This window comes from Elephas maximus, chromosome 9, assembly GCF_024166365.1.
Source record: "Elephas maximus indicus isolate mEleMax1 chromosome 9, mEleMax1 primary haplotype, whole genome shotgun sequence".
NCBI classification, from domain to species: domain Eukaryota; kingdom Metazoa; phylum Chordata; class Mammalia; order Proboscidea; family Elephantidae; genus Elephas; species Elephas maximus.
In genome coordinates, this window is record NC_064827.1 from 49,124,714 (window position 1) to 49,138,209 (window position 13,496).

The 13,496-nt window shown below is 43.7% G+C and overlaps 1 protein-coding gene across 1 annotated transcript in view; it reads left to right on the forward strand.

Moving 5' to 3' along the window:
* The window catches only part of SEC61B (SEC61 translocon subunit beta), a 91,907-nt gene that overhangs the window by 15,867 nt on the left and 62,544 nt on the right, over window positions 1-13,496 (forward strand). The window lies entirely within an intron of this gene.

The following is a 13,496-nucleotide window of genomic DNA, read 5'->3' on the forward strand; positions in this document are numbered from 1 at the left end:
ATTAAAAAAATTTTTTTTTCCTCATGAACTAAGCGCCACCTACTTTTTTAAAATTGTTTGATTCTGTTTGTATGACACGTCCAGAATAGACATGTCTGTAGATATAGAGAGTATATCAGTGGTTGCCAGGAGCAGGGGAGGGAGACTAGGGACGGCTAACATGTGTGGAGTCTCTTTATGGGATGATGAAAATATTCTGGAATTAGATAGTGATGGTGTTTGTATAGCTCAGTGAATATACTGAAAACCACTGAATTATACTTGTCTGTCCTTTAATTTGGAACAGTTCTGCAGTCTTCCATTGTCTGTCATGACATTGACAGTTTTGAAGAACATTGTTATTGGTTGCCATTGAGTTGGCTCTGACTCGTGGTGACTACGTATAACAGAATGTAGTTGCCCAGTCCTGAGCCATCTTCATGTTCTTTGCAACCTAGGAGGCTCCGCTATAAGGCAACCCTAGTCTTAAAAACATTTCTGGAACAGTGAAGGAGCTCTGGTGACAAAGTGGTTAAAAGCTTGGCTGCTGACTAAAAGGTTGGCAATTAGAATCCACCACCCCCTCCTTGGAAACCCTGTGGGGCAGTTCTACTCTGTCCTGTAGGGTCACTATGAATTGGAATTGACTTGATGGTGATGGGTTTGGTTGTTTTTTTTTTTTTTTGTCCTTTAATCTGGAACAGTTCTACAGTCTTTCATGACATTGACAGTTCTGAAGAGCATTGTAATTAGTTGCCATTGAGTTGGCTTTCATAGTGACCCTGTGTATAACAGAATGAAATGTTGCCCTGTCCTGGGCCATCTTCATGATCTTTCCAACCTAGGAGGCTCATCCTCCAGCACTATGAAAAACCAAACCAAACCCGTTGCCGTTGAGTTGATTGCTACTTATAGTGACCCTATAGGAGAGAGTAGAATTTCCCCATAGTGTTTCCAAGGAGTACCTGATGGATTCGAACTGCCAGCCTTTTGTTTAGCAGCTGTAGCTCTTAACCACTACACCACAAGGGTTTCCTGCAGCACTATAAGGTAAGCCTAGTCTTAAAAACATTTCTAGAACAGTGTCTTAGTCATCTAGTGCTGCTAAAACGGAAGTACCACAAGCAGATGGCTTTAACAAAGAGAAATTTATTTCCTCACAGTAAGGTAGGCTAAAAGTCCACATTCAGGGTGTCAGCTCCAGGGAAGGGCTTTCTCTCTGTTGGCTCTGAAGGCTTCAGAGCTTTGTCCTCAATCTTCCCCTTGTTGAGGAGCTTCTCAGGCACAGGGACCTCAGGTCCAAAGGACACGCTCTGCTCCCGGCACTGCTTTCTTGGTGCTATGAAGTACGCCTGTCTCTGCTCCCTTTCTTTTATATCTCAAGAGATTGCCTCAAGACACAATCCAATATTGTAGATTGAGCCCTGCCTCACTAACACAACTGTGCCCATCCTCCCTCATTAACATCGTAGAGGCAGGATTTACAACATATAGGAAAATCACACAACACCAGGAATCACGGCCCAGCCCAACTGATACACACATTTTTGGGGGGGACATAATTCTATCCATGACAAACCGTGAAGCAGTTTCATGTTTTTCTTAAATCCTGGATGTAAAGTAAGTTTAGGTCCAAAGTGCCAGATTTAAATGATGAGAACATTTATCTTTAAAAAAAGATTACCTAGTACAATACATGGGTGAGTGCACTCTTGTAAATCCTGGTTTAGGAACTAATATTGGAGTCATTTTTCCCTGTCCTAGAGCAAAGAGAATGTGACCCAGCTAGAGCTGGACTCACATGGACACACATCATCTGGGTCCTGAGGTATAAAGGCAATAGCTAGGACAATCTTGGAAAATATCTTTTAGGGAACCTTCCACATAAGCCAATCAAAGAGAGCACAAAGGGCTTTACAGTCTCATCTTTTTCGGTTAACGTTTAGTGAATGGAAAATTTGTTGGACCAATGGGGACCCTCCTGACTGTTGTTACTGAAACCCGTACCAATGATTGTTAAGAAGGACAATTCAAAATGTAGGAGGATCACAGTTTCTAGCCAATCTGTGAAAAGGTGATGCTTTCAATGGTTTTGCCCATTTGTAATGTCAGTATACACTGATGATTCTGTAACCTTCCTTGGACTCGGGTAGACATAGCTGTGGCAGCATACTTGTCCATTTTCCCACTTTTGTCTGTTCTGCAACATTTCCTTGGACTTGAGCAGACATGACTCTGGCAGCACGGTTGTCCATTTCCTACTTTGCCTCTTTGAACATTGCTGAATAAAACTTTCTTTTTGCTTTACTAAACTTTATATTTTTACCCTACAACAATCCTAACCAATGTAATTTTGTTAGGAAGAAAATGATGAAAAACTGGTTCCCTTGGGTCCTGGGAATTCCTTATTGCCTGAGATAGGTGTCTTCTTTTTTGAAATGCAGGCTGAAAAGCCTGAATTTCATTTGGAAGACGTGAAAGACAATAGTATTTGTAATGTGAGTTTTTCTGCTATTTAGATCAATCGTACCAATAACAGTTAAAAGTTATACCTTTGATTTGGAGAAGAAATCTGTTGTTCTGTCCAGAGGAGCCTGTTTTTCTCGGGGGTGGTGATGAAGCCACGTGGGGGGTTATTTGGTTGTGAGAGTGTATTCTCTTCACTAGGTAATGCTGCGTATTAGCCCCGTCTGCCCACCAGTGGTCTCTAGTAGAGGTGATAGATGAAAATCACTTGAATTTTCTGAGCTAGTGATTTTATAAGAAAACACTAGTTTCCAGTGCCAGAGCGTTATGAATGAATCGTGTCCCCCAAAACTGTGCGTCAGCTTGGCTAGGTAGTGATTCCCAGTGTTACCGGAATAAGGTTCTTGCCTCTCACTGGACAAGAATGAGCAGGTAAGGCATGTAGTTTTCCACACAAGCAAAGCTTTATTGAAGAGGCTTGCAAGCGGAGATGAGGAGCGCCTAGAGCAAAGCTTACCCTCATCTCACAGAACAAAGGAGGGCCAGAGTTTTTAAAAAGTTCTTGGGCGGGAAAAGATTCATGTTTATTCCTAGACACAGGTGGGGATATGTTAACTAAGGTGCCAGCGCAGCAGCTTTCCAAGATGGCTCCTGTCCTGGAGGCCTCTGGGATTCGTAGCAGGACTTATTATGGGGTGTCGTGCCTGCACAGTTTCTCGTTCCCTGGGTTTGATTCCCTGGCTGGGGCTGTAGCCCCTCATTGCCCCTGGTGGAAGGTCACCCAGCGGTCACAGGTGGATGTTCTGTGCATGTCCCTGGACCTGGTCTTCTCCAACTGCTTTTGAAAAGTAACTTTAAAGAAGTTTGGGTACTATTTTTAGATGCCCCGCCCCGTTGTTTTGGGGAATGGCTTTGGTTCTGTGCCCTGGCCCATTTCTTGTTACTTTGTTTGCAGATTTGGGGGTCCCTCTGTTCTCTGTCTTGCTAAGTCTCTAGGTTCTACAGTTAACCCCCTATTACCTCCCTGATAGTATAGTGTATTTCTCTTGTTTCTCCTTTAATCACAGCAGTCTCTTTGTTATTTCTCAGACAGGCACCCTCTGATCTCAGGGCCTTTGCTCCCTGTCTTAACAGTGTTGTGTGGTTGTCCTCCAATTTGTGAACTGATGTAATGTTTCTACGTCTTGTAAATCCTAATCTCTGCCTGTAGTTAATGAGGCAAGATAAGGTTAAGTTAAAGAGGATTAGGGTGGGATGCAACAACCCTATTCAGGTCACAGCCCTGATTTGATGTAAGGGAAGTTTCCCTGGGGTGTGGTCTGCATCGCCTTTTACCTTATAAGACATAAAAGGAGAGAGAAGAAGCAGAGAAGGAGGGACCTACTACCATCAAGAAAGAAGAGCTGGGAGCGGAGCATATCCTTTGGACCCAGGATCCCTGTGCTGAGAACCTCCTAGACCCAGTGAAGATTGATGAAGACCTTCCTCTACAGCAGACAGAGAGAGAAAGCCTTCCCCTAGAGACGGCACCCTGATTTCAGACTTCTGGACCCCTAAACTGAAGAGAATAAATTTTTGTTTGCTAAAGTCATCCATTTATGGTATTTTTGTTATAGCATCACTAGATAAACAAGACGCAACAAGGAGATGCTTCATTTAGCAGAAGGAAGAGAAGGAAAATTGGGGACTGGGGATAAAGACGTACATCTAGTATGTTTTTTTTTTTTTTATACAATACTAATACCATAGCTGAAAACCTTGATGTTCAAACTGTTCCCCTTTTTTAAAATAGGGATTCCTAGACTGTGTTTCCTGAGTCCCAGGGGTCCACAAGCCATTTACATTATTTCCAAAAGCTAAACAAATTAGATCTTTACCTGAGTTAAGGCTACCTTGGCCCAAAGAATGTTCAAGCTCCTTTTGCCACGGGCTGCAATTCTAACCACTTCTGAGTGGACACATAAGCCAGCAAATGCAGAGTTGAAACAGCAAGTGATTAAATAAAACAAGGAAAATAAGTTACATTATAAATTAAGTTTGGACTGAGCCTTTTAAGTCATTGGAGGAAGACCATATTAGGGAAAGGACCCAAGAGTCCCTAAGACTCGTAGGGGATAGAATGACTAAGATCTTGGCCCTAGAACTACCCTGAACATGTTCCAGTAAAGCATGGATGAGGATAGATGTGTCCCTGTGAGAAGCTGAGTACGACTTAGCTTGTTTCACGCCTATACTAGTCTAGACTCCAGTTTTTTTCCAGGTGCCAGTGTCCCCATAGGAAGAATTGAAAAGATATTCTGAAATCATGCAAATGTTGGCATGGAGTTAAAATAAATGAAAATGTCTATAACGGAAAATACCGCATAGCACGTGGAGCTCTTATATGCATGGAGCCAGCTCTACTTTACCTCCGAGCTGCCCCTGCTGAGCACCAGAGCTGCATTGCTTCTCCAATGCTGGAGGAGGAGGCTCAGGCAGGACCCACTTTGTTTGCCTCTTTGGGTGTACAGTTAAAGTCTTCCAAACTTACTGTACCTACTTTACCCCATCTTCCAGGCTTGGAGGTATTTCTGATAAAATCACACCTGGGTTCACCTGCTGGCCCTGCAACTTACTAGTTGTGAGGTCTTGGGCAACTTGCTTCCCTTCCCTGGTCTCATTTTTCTTGTGTGTAAGTGAGGATGAGTATGACAATTCCTACCAACTAGGAGGATTAAATAAGAAAGAAGCTTAGCTAAGTTATCAAGTGCCTATTCTCAATTTTAGAGACATAGCTTCTTATTTAATCAACAATCTAATGTGGACTTTACTATGTGCCTCATTTTACACAGGAGGAAATGGAAGTGTAAGCCATTCAGCTCGTAAATGGAAGAGCTGGGATTTAACTCCGGATCTCTGACTTACCTACTTAGAGTCACATAAGTGGATTATTTACTTTCTGGGGTGGGGGGTAAGGAGAGGGTGTCAGTAATAGAGCTTTTAAAAATACAATTCCAAGAAAGTGCCCGTGATGTTATAAAAGGGGCGAGGTAGGCAAATTCCATCTTCATCCCTAACTTTGTAGCAAGGATCAGCATGAATCCAGTTCCCAGCTGGAAGTGGATCCAAGCCTCACCTTCCCATATTTCCACTTCTTGTTGCCAGGCACCTCTGTGGCATTTCCTCTCTCTGACCATAACCACCCAGTGTTAAGTCAGATCTTATCCCTGGCTGTCCTGAGCTGGGTCAGAACATCCCTGACCACTTGAGATCAGGTCATCGGGGAGCAACCACAGGCTCAGGAGTCTGCACAATTCCCTGTACTTCAGACCAGCTCGCCTCTCTCTAGTGCCCTGGGACTAGGTCACAAACTAGAAGGACTCTGTCCTTCTTCATTGACTATCCATGTAGCCGTTATCACCCAGCCACCCAGAGCTGGGTCTACACAAATCAACTCTGTATTGCCAACCCCTATTGGCTTATTGCCACTGTAGGTTTGTAGTTTTCTGTAATGGCTCACAAAATTCAAGCAGACTATTATCTACACTTACAGTTAGCCCATTTATTATAACAAGAAAGGATACAAGTATAGAGAAGCATCAGGCACGGACTGGGAGAGTTCCCAGCACAGGGCCTTCATTGTCCCCAGGTACTGTGCCATGCACACCCTCTCCCATGCATGGATGTTCTCACCAATCCAGGAGGCCCCAAAGAGAGTGCTCCAAGATTCTGGGTCCCATAGTCATTGGGACCTCAGTGAATATGCATGACTGCTTTAGGCTCCCCTCCCTTCTTGCAGTTAGTTCTCTAGGCTGGGGCCTGTATAGCTCCTACTTGCCCAGCTATTTTGAAAAACAAAGGCATCTTGATTGCTCAGGTTGTTTTCAGAAACAGGAGTCAAAGGGCCAAACCAAATTCTTTATCCCATAGTGCCGCACAATCATTTGATGTACTTCTGGCATTAAATCGCTTTAGTTTGAGGTTTTAGGTTTTACAGAAGGAATTTATTTCTCTACTTCAGTCTTTCTGACCTTTGTACATTCTGTGGAACTCTTGTAGAGAAAGCATAGTGTTTATTCATTCGGCAAACACTGTGTGCCATGCTGTTTTATTAAGATTTTAGAAATGCATAAAGCATTCAGATGCTAGGACCTTAGTCTCACCTGAGGCTGCACATTATAAGTAGCTGTGTCATTATGGAGAAGCCAGAGAGGAAGCCCTCTCTCAGGGTTCCCTGCCGTTGGTGAGATTAATAGTCGGGACCACCATTTAAGAACTAGTATGCTCATGGTATGTGGGCAGTGGTGCCAGGGATTGCAAAATTGGCACTACCCCCAAGAGATCCATGCTGTGTGGTCACTTGTCCAACAGAGGAAAACCAGAGAATCCTGGGATGCCCTAGCTAAAGGACTGAGAGTTAATTGTGTCCCGCTCCCCATTACACAACAGAGGAGACTGGGTCTGGAGGGGGGGGGATGTGCCCAAGGTTGTGCAGCTATTTTATAGTAGAGTCCAGAACTAGGCTTCCTGCTTCCAGACCAGGGCTTCTTCCCAGCACTGCACTGGGAGGCCTGTTTTGAGCCTGTACACATGCCTGCTGACATCTTTTTAGTGGTTAGGCTCTAGAAACTAGAGAAACTTAGTGGTGGGCTTTGATTAGTGGGCAGTATTAATCAAAGGTAGGTAGGTCATCAAGTTTAACTAGCAGAAAAAAAGTGAGTTTGTTAGTAAATTCAGGAAAAAGTCAACAGGTTCATGAGGCTTTATGGAGAGACGGAATAGGGAGAAGCAGCCAGCATAACTGTAGTGTTTTAAATTCTTAGGACCACAAATGGTAAGTGAGCCAAGAACACGTAAGATTGACCAAGTAGGGTTAAGGTTTAAGTAAAGGCTAAAGTTTTAATGCAGTTGCTCTGGCAACTGGGTTTCTTTCTCATGCTAAAGAGTTTAAAATGAGATAAAAGATATGCAGATGAACCCATAGATTTCGACTCACAGTGACCTTATAGGTCGAGTAGAACTGCCCCATAGAGTTTCCAAGGAGCACCTGGTGGATTCAAACTGCAGACCTTTTGGTTAGCAGCAATAGCTCTTAACCACTGCACCACCAGGGTTTCCAGTCGTTGCTCCATTTTGAGGAAAGGTGTAGAAGTTTGTGCCTCTGACAGCAAATGAGGACATAAGGGGAAGAACTAGAATTAGGCATAAAAGGGTTAAGTTAGTGTTATAAATATGGATGTTGTTCTCATTGATTTTGGTCAAAGGCAGGTTAACTAAATCCTGTAGCTGCTGTCCATATTGTATTCCCCTTTTACTCAATGGTATACCAAACTAAACCCATTGCCTTCGAGTCAATGCTGACTCATAGTGAGCCTCTAGGGCAGAGTAGAACTGCCCTATAGACTTCCCAAGGCTATAATCTTTGTGGAAGCAGACTGCCACATCTTTCTCCTGGGTTCGAACCGCCAGTCTTTAGGTTAGCAGCCAAGCTTTTAACCACTGTGCCACCAGAGCTCTCCCCCCTCCCCGTTCAGCAACTCAGTAGAATAAAAAAGGTTAAAAAACAATCCCCACCCTGCCCCAAGCTCATTCTCCTAGGGCCCTGTCTAAATTTGGGTTTGAGTTGTAGAATTTAGAGCAGCTTGCCCCTTAGATCAGTGGTTCTCAAATTTTGTTGTACATCAGAATCACCTGAAGGGAATCTGCTGCTGTTTTGTAGCAAATTTTGACAGCACTGGCCTGGGAGCCCCTGCTCTATAAGGCAGGAGTCATAACATGGGGCCAAGGTCACCTGGGCCTGTAGTTTCTTCCAGACCCATAACCCATACTAGTGTGTTAATTTTGTTCCATTTTCTCTGCTTTGAAGCTTTAACCACATTACTGTTTGTTTTGCAGTCTGCACTGTGTCTAGAGAAACTCACTCTGCCTTTTGTGACTTTGCATTTTGTATATTAATAAGCTGGTTATACACACAGTCAAGATACCCATGGGGTTGGGTATCTTGACTCTGATTCTTCCTTCAACTCTCTCACTTTGACTCAATATCAGTGCCTTCTTTTGTAAAGGATGTGCTGCCTGAATGAACAAAACAAACTCTTGTCAGGTTTCCTCTTGCCCCTTCCTTCCTCTCTTTGTGGTAGGCCCTAGTAGGCCTGCTGCACTGAAACCCTCACTTGGCTCCAGGACGCAGTAGGAAATGAAAGGCGAAGTATGTAATGGTGGTGCTGGGCAAGAATTTCCTTTTACGTCAACCATTAACTACTGGTGTGGCACCCACCGCCCCCCCTCCCCCCAGCCTCACCCCAGTAGTGTAAAAGGCAGAGAGCCATGGTTCTGTGCTTCTTCGACCCAGCAGATTCCGCACTGCGAGAAAACGGCTGAATCCACCAGAGTTGGGGGACACCTCTCTGAGACCTGTTTTGCCCAGGACTGAGGGGTTTCCTGGGTCAATGGAGTACTAAAACCGTGGTAGTCCTGAGCAAACCAGGATGGCTGGTCAGCCTACTTCAAGTCTATGTCTGTTTTATACTACAGCCAAGTCTATGGCTGTTTTATTTTATACTACATCTGATTTTATACTACTTCTGTTTTCCTAAAGGAGAGCATGTCTCCATAAGGAATTGGACATATTTAGACACAAACTGGAAGTGCCAGACACCTGGTCTCTCAAGGAGAACAATTTCCAAATTCCTTTTCCTCATGCCAAATGCTCTGCATCTCCCAGCCCAGTCTTCCTTCCTTTTCTTTGCTTTTTAGTCTTCTCCACCAAGCTGTCCCCTTTCCTACCTCTGCCCACCACATTTTTCAGCATTACTCGTTTTAATTTCCTTTACTGTTCTCTTTGTAAAAACTTCTTCCCTGATTTAATTACTATTTCTTTTAATTTAATGTTATTCTCTTGATTGTTGTTAAACTCCTAACGTTGTTTCTTTAAAGAATTAAACAGTTAGGCCTTATGTGTAGAGATTAATTGTTATCATTGTCCCTGAAAACACAGGTACTTTCCTACTTCTTTTCAATTATCTTTGGGAGAAAGGAAAGTGACCATCTTTCTTCCCAGGGCCTCTTGGAGAACAAACATCCCTGGGGGCTTCCTTTGGAGAGAGAGAGAAAGACAAAGTTCTTAAATCTCTTTCATTTTCTACTAACTTTAATCTTGGGATCTGAGAGCAGCCAGAGAACCCCAGGCTCTGCAGGGGGTGCAGGCCATGAACTGATTGGGAGGCTCTAGAGATGACAGCCCAGGCTTGAATGGTGATGACTCTCTGCCAGGATGGTTTTGGGATGCGGGGGAGGGGTGTTGGGGGTGACCCTGGCCTCAAGCATCCTACTCATTCAAGGAATAGGGAACACTTTGGATAGAATTTCCAGTCTCTGGGATGCCCTTAGGAAACAGAACTTCAGTATCTTACTTTCCGACTATCTTTCTCTCATAGAGCAGCCCTTGGACCATTAAGAGATCTCCCTGCCCCGCCTGCTAACCCTTAAAGTCTCTACTTTTCCCATGCTCTGTTATCCCTGAATCTTCTGCCTTCCTGTACAGACCCTTGATAAGAAGTTGCCAGAGGAGGAGGAACGATTCTAGGCTGGGGCTCTGGCCAGCTTCCCTTATGACCCAGTTGCTGTAATTCCTGCCTCGTGTGGCAGAAAGCACAGGCTCTGGGGGCCTCAGACCAGAGCTGGGACCCAACCTAGCACCTAGGAGCTGTGTGATCCCATTGCTCAGCTGCCCTGAGTCTCAGTTTCCTTGTCTGTGGATAATTGGATGTAGTATCATATAAAATGGATATAGGGCTGACACATATTTTTTTGTCAAGGGTTAAATGGAAGGATTCAAGTAAAATACTCAGCACAGTGCCTGGTACATATAGGCCATAAATAACAAGTATTATCATTAACACTGAGTAACATTTGGTGCTATATAAGTGAAAGAATCCCAGACTTCCTACAGCTGAAAAGGAAATTGAAGTCTTTAGATGACCCAGCCCTGTCCCACACCCATTTCCTACACAATTTGATGCTGACACACTCTATTTGGTTTTCTGACCCTGCTTGGTCATCTCCTGTGATGGGGAGCTCACTCCCCTTGGGGAATCCCTGCCTTCTTTAGGCCACTCTATCACTATCAAGGAGCCCTGGTGGCACAGTAGTTAAGAGCTTGGCTGCTTATCAAAGGTTTGGCAGTTCGAGTGCAGCTACTCCTTGGCAACCTATGGGGCAGTTCTACCCCATCCTGTAGGGTTGCTATGAGTCAGAATTGACACGGCAGCAATGGGTTTGGTTTTCTGGTTTATAGCTATCAAGTAGGAGCTCTGTTTATACGTTGTTGTTGTTAGGAACCGTTGAGTGGGTTCTGACTCATAGCGACCCTATGTACAACAGAATGAAACACTGCCTGGTCCTGAGCCATCCTTACAATCATTGTTAGGCTTGAACTCATTGTTGCAGCCACTGTGTCAATCCACCTCGTTGAGGGTCTTCTTCTTTTCCGCTGACCCTGTACTCTGCCAAGCATGATGTCCTTCTCCAGGGACTGATCCCTCCTGACAACATGTCTGGTATGTAAGATGCAGTCTCGCCATCCTTGCTTCTAAGGAGCATTCTGGTTGTGCTTCTCCTAAGACAGATTTGTTCGTTCTTTTGGCAGTCCGTGGTATATTCAGTATTCTTTGCCAACACCACAATTCAAAGGCGTCAATTCTTCTTTGGTCTTCCTTATTCATTGTCCAGCTTTCACATGCATATAATGCGATTGAAAATACCATGGCTTGGGTCAGGTGCACCTTAGTCTTCAAGGTGACATCTTTGCTTTTCAACATTTTAAAGAGGTCCTTTACAGCAGATTTGCCCAAGGCAATGTGTCTTTTGATATCTTGAGTGCTGCTTCCATGGGTGTTGATTGTGGATCCAAGTAAAATGAAATCCTTGACAACTTCAATCTTTTCTCCGTTTATCATGAGTTGCTCATTGGTCCAGTTGTGAGGATTTTTGTTTTCTTTATGTTGAGGTGCAATCGTACTGAAGGTTGTGGTCTTTGATCTTCGTCAGTAAGTGCTTCAAGTCCTCTTCACTTTCAGCAAGCAAGGTTGTGTCATCTGCATAACGCAGGTTGTTAATGAGTCTTCCTCCAAACCTGATGCCCCCTTCTTCTTCATATAGTCCAGCTTCTTATAACATTTGCTCAGCATACAGATTGTATAGGTATGGTGAAAGGATAAAACCCTGACCCACACCTTTCCTGACTTTAAACCAATCAGTATCCCCTTGTTCTGTCTGAGCAACTGCCTCTTGATCTATGTAAAGGTTCTTCATGAGCACAATTAAGTGTTCTGGAATTCCCATTCTTCCCAATGTTATCCATAATTTGTTATGATCCACATAGTCGAATGCCTTTGCATAGTCAATAAAACACAGGTAAACAGCCTTCTGGTATTCTCTGCTTTCAGCCAGGATCCATCTGACATCAGCAATAATATCCCTGGTTCCACATCCTCTTCTGAAACCAGCCTGAATTTCTGGCAGTTCCCTGTCAATATACTGCTGCAGCCATTTTTGAATGATCTTCAGCAAAATTTTGCTTGCATGTGATATTAATGATATTGTTCTATAATTTCCACATTTGTTTGGATCACCTTTCTTGGGAATAGGCATAAATATGGATCTCTTCCAATCAGTTGGCCAGGAATCTGTCTTCCGTATTTCTTGGCATAGATGAGTGAGCACCTCCAGTGCTGCATCTGTTTGTTGAAACATCTCAATTGATATTCCATCAATTCCTGGAGCCTTGTTTTTCGCCAATGCCTTCAGAGCAGCTTGGACTTCTTCCATCAGTACCATTGGTTCCTGATGGCCTTGGTGATAGAAACAATGCCAGAGATCGAATGATGGAATTTTGCAAGACCGACGACTTTTTCATTGCAAATACCTTCTTTCACCAACATAAACAGTGACTATACACATGGACCTCGCCAGATGGAACACAAATAAATCAAAGTGACTACATCTGTGGAAAGAGACGATGGAAAAGCTCAATATCATCAGTCAGAACAAGGCCAGGGGCCGACTATGGAACAGACCATCAATTGCTCACATGCAAGTTCAAGCTGAAACTGAAGAAAATCAGAGCAAGTCCACGAGAGCCAAAACATGACCTTGAGTATATCCCACTTGAATTTAGAGACCATCTCAAGAATAGATTTGACGCACTGAAAACTAGTGACCGAAGACCAGACGAGTTGTGGAATGACATCAAGGACATCATACATGAAGAAAGCGAGAGGTCATTGAAAAGACAGGAAAGAAAGAAAAGACCAAGATGGATGTCAGAGGAGACTCTGAAACTTGCTCTCGAATGTCGAGTGGCTAATGCAAAAGGAAGAATTGATGAAGTAAAAGAACTGAACAGAAGATTTCAAAGGGTGTCTCGAAAAGGCAAAGTATTGTAATGACATCTGCAAACACAGTTGGAGATGAAAACCCAAAAGGGAAGAACACGCTCGGGGTTTCTCAAGCTGAAAGAACTGAAGAAAAAATACAAGCCTCGAGTTGCAATAGTGAAGGATTCTATGGGGAAAATATTAAATGACGCAGGAAGCATCAAAAGAAGGTGAAAGGAATGCACAGAGTCATTACACTAAAAAGAATTAGTCGATGTTCACCTGTTTACAGGTATAATATATTTAAACTGCTTTCTAGTTACAGGTAACAGGCAACCTTTCTCTACTCCACTACAATAATGTAGGCTGCCAGAGAACAAGATTGAAATGGTAATTCTGCAAATGGTGCGCTGATACACTCACAGGTGATGGAGAGTTCCAGCCTCTAGACCCTCCCCAACCTAGGTCTTGGGTGTCAAGTCTAGCTGAGGGCAAGATTCTGGAATGTAGAGGAACGCTGCTAATCCAGGCATGATTTATTGACAAGACAGCAAAGATCCCAAGGGAACCTTTGAAATCACCCTTTTCTTGGGTGTATGAGGACACATAAACGATGCCATCCATCCCTAGCTTTTTACGTGCATTAAATGGTAGAATAAAGAGCTTAGAGCTCACCAGGGGCTCCATCCCCATTAC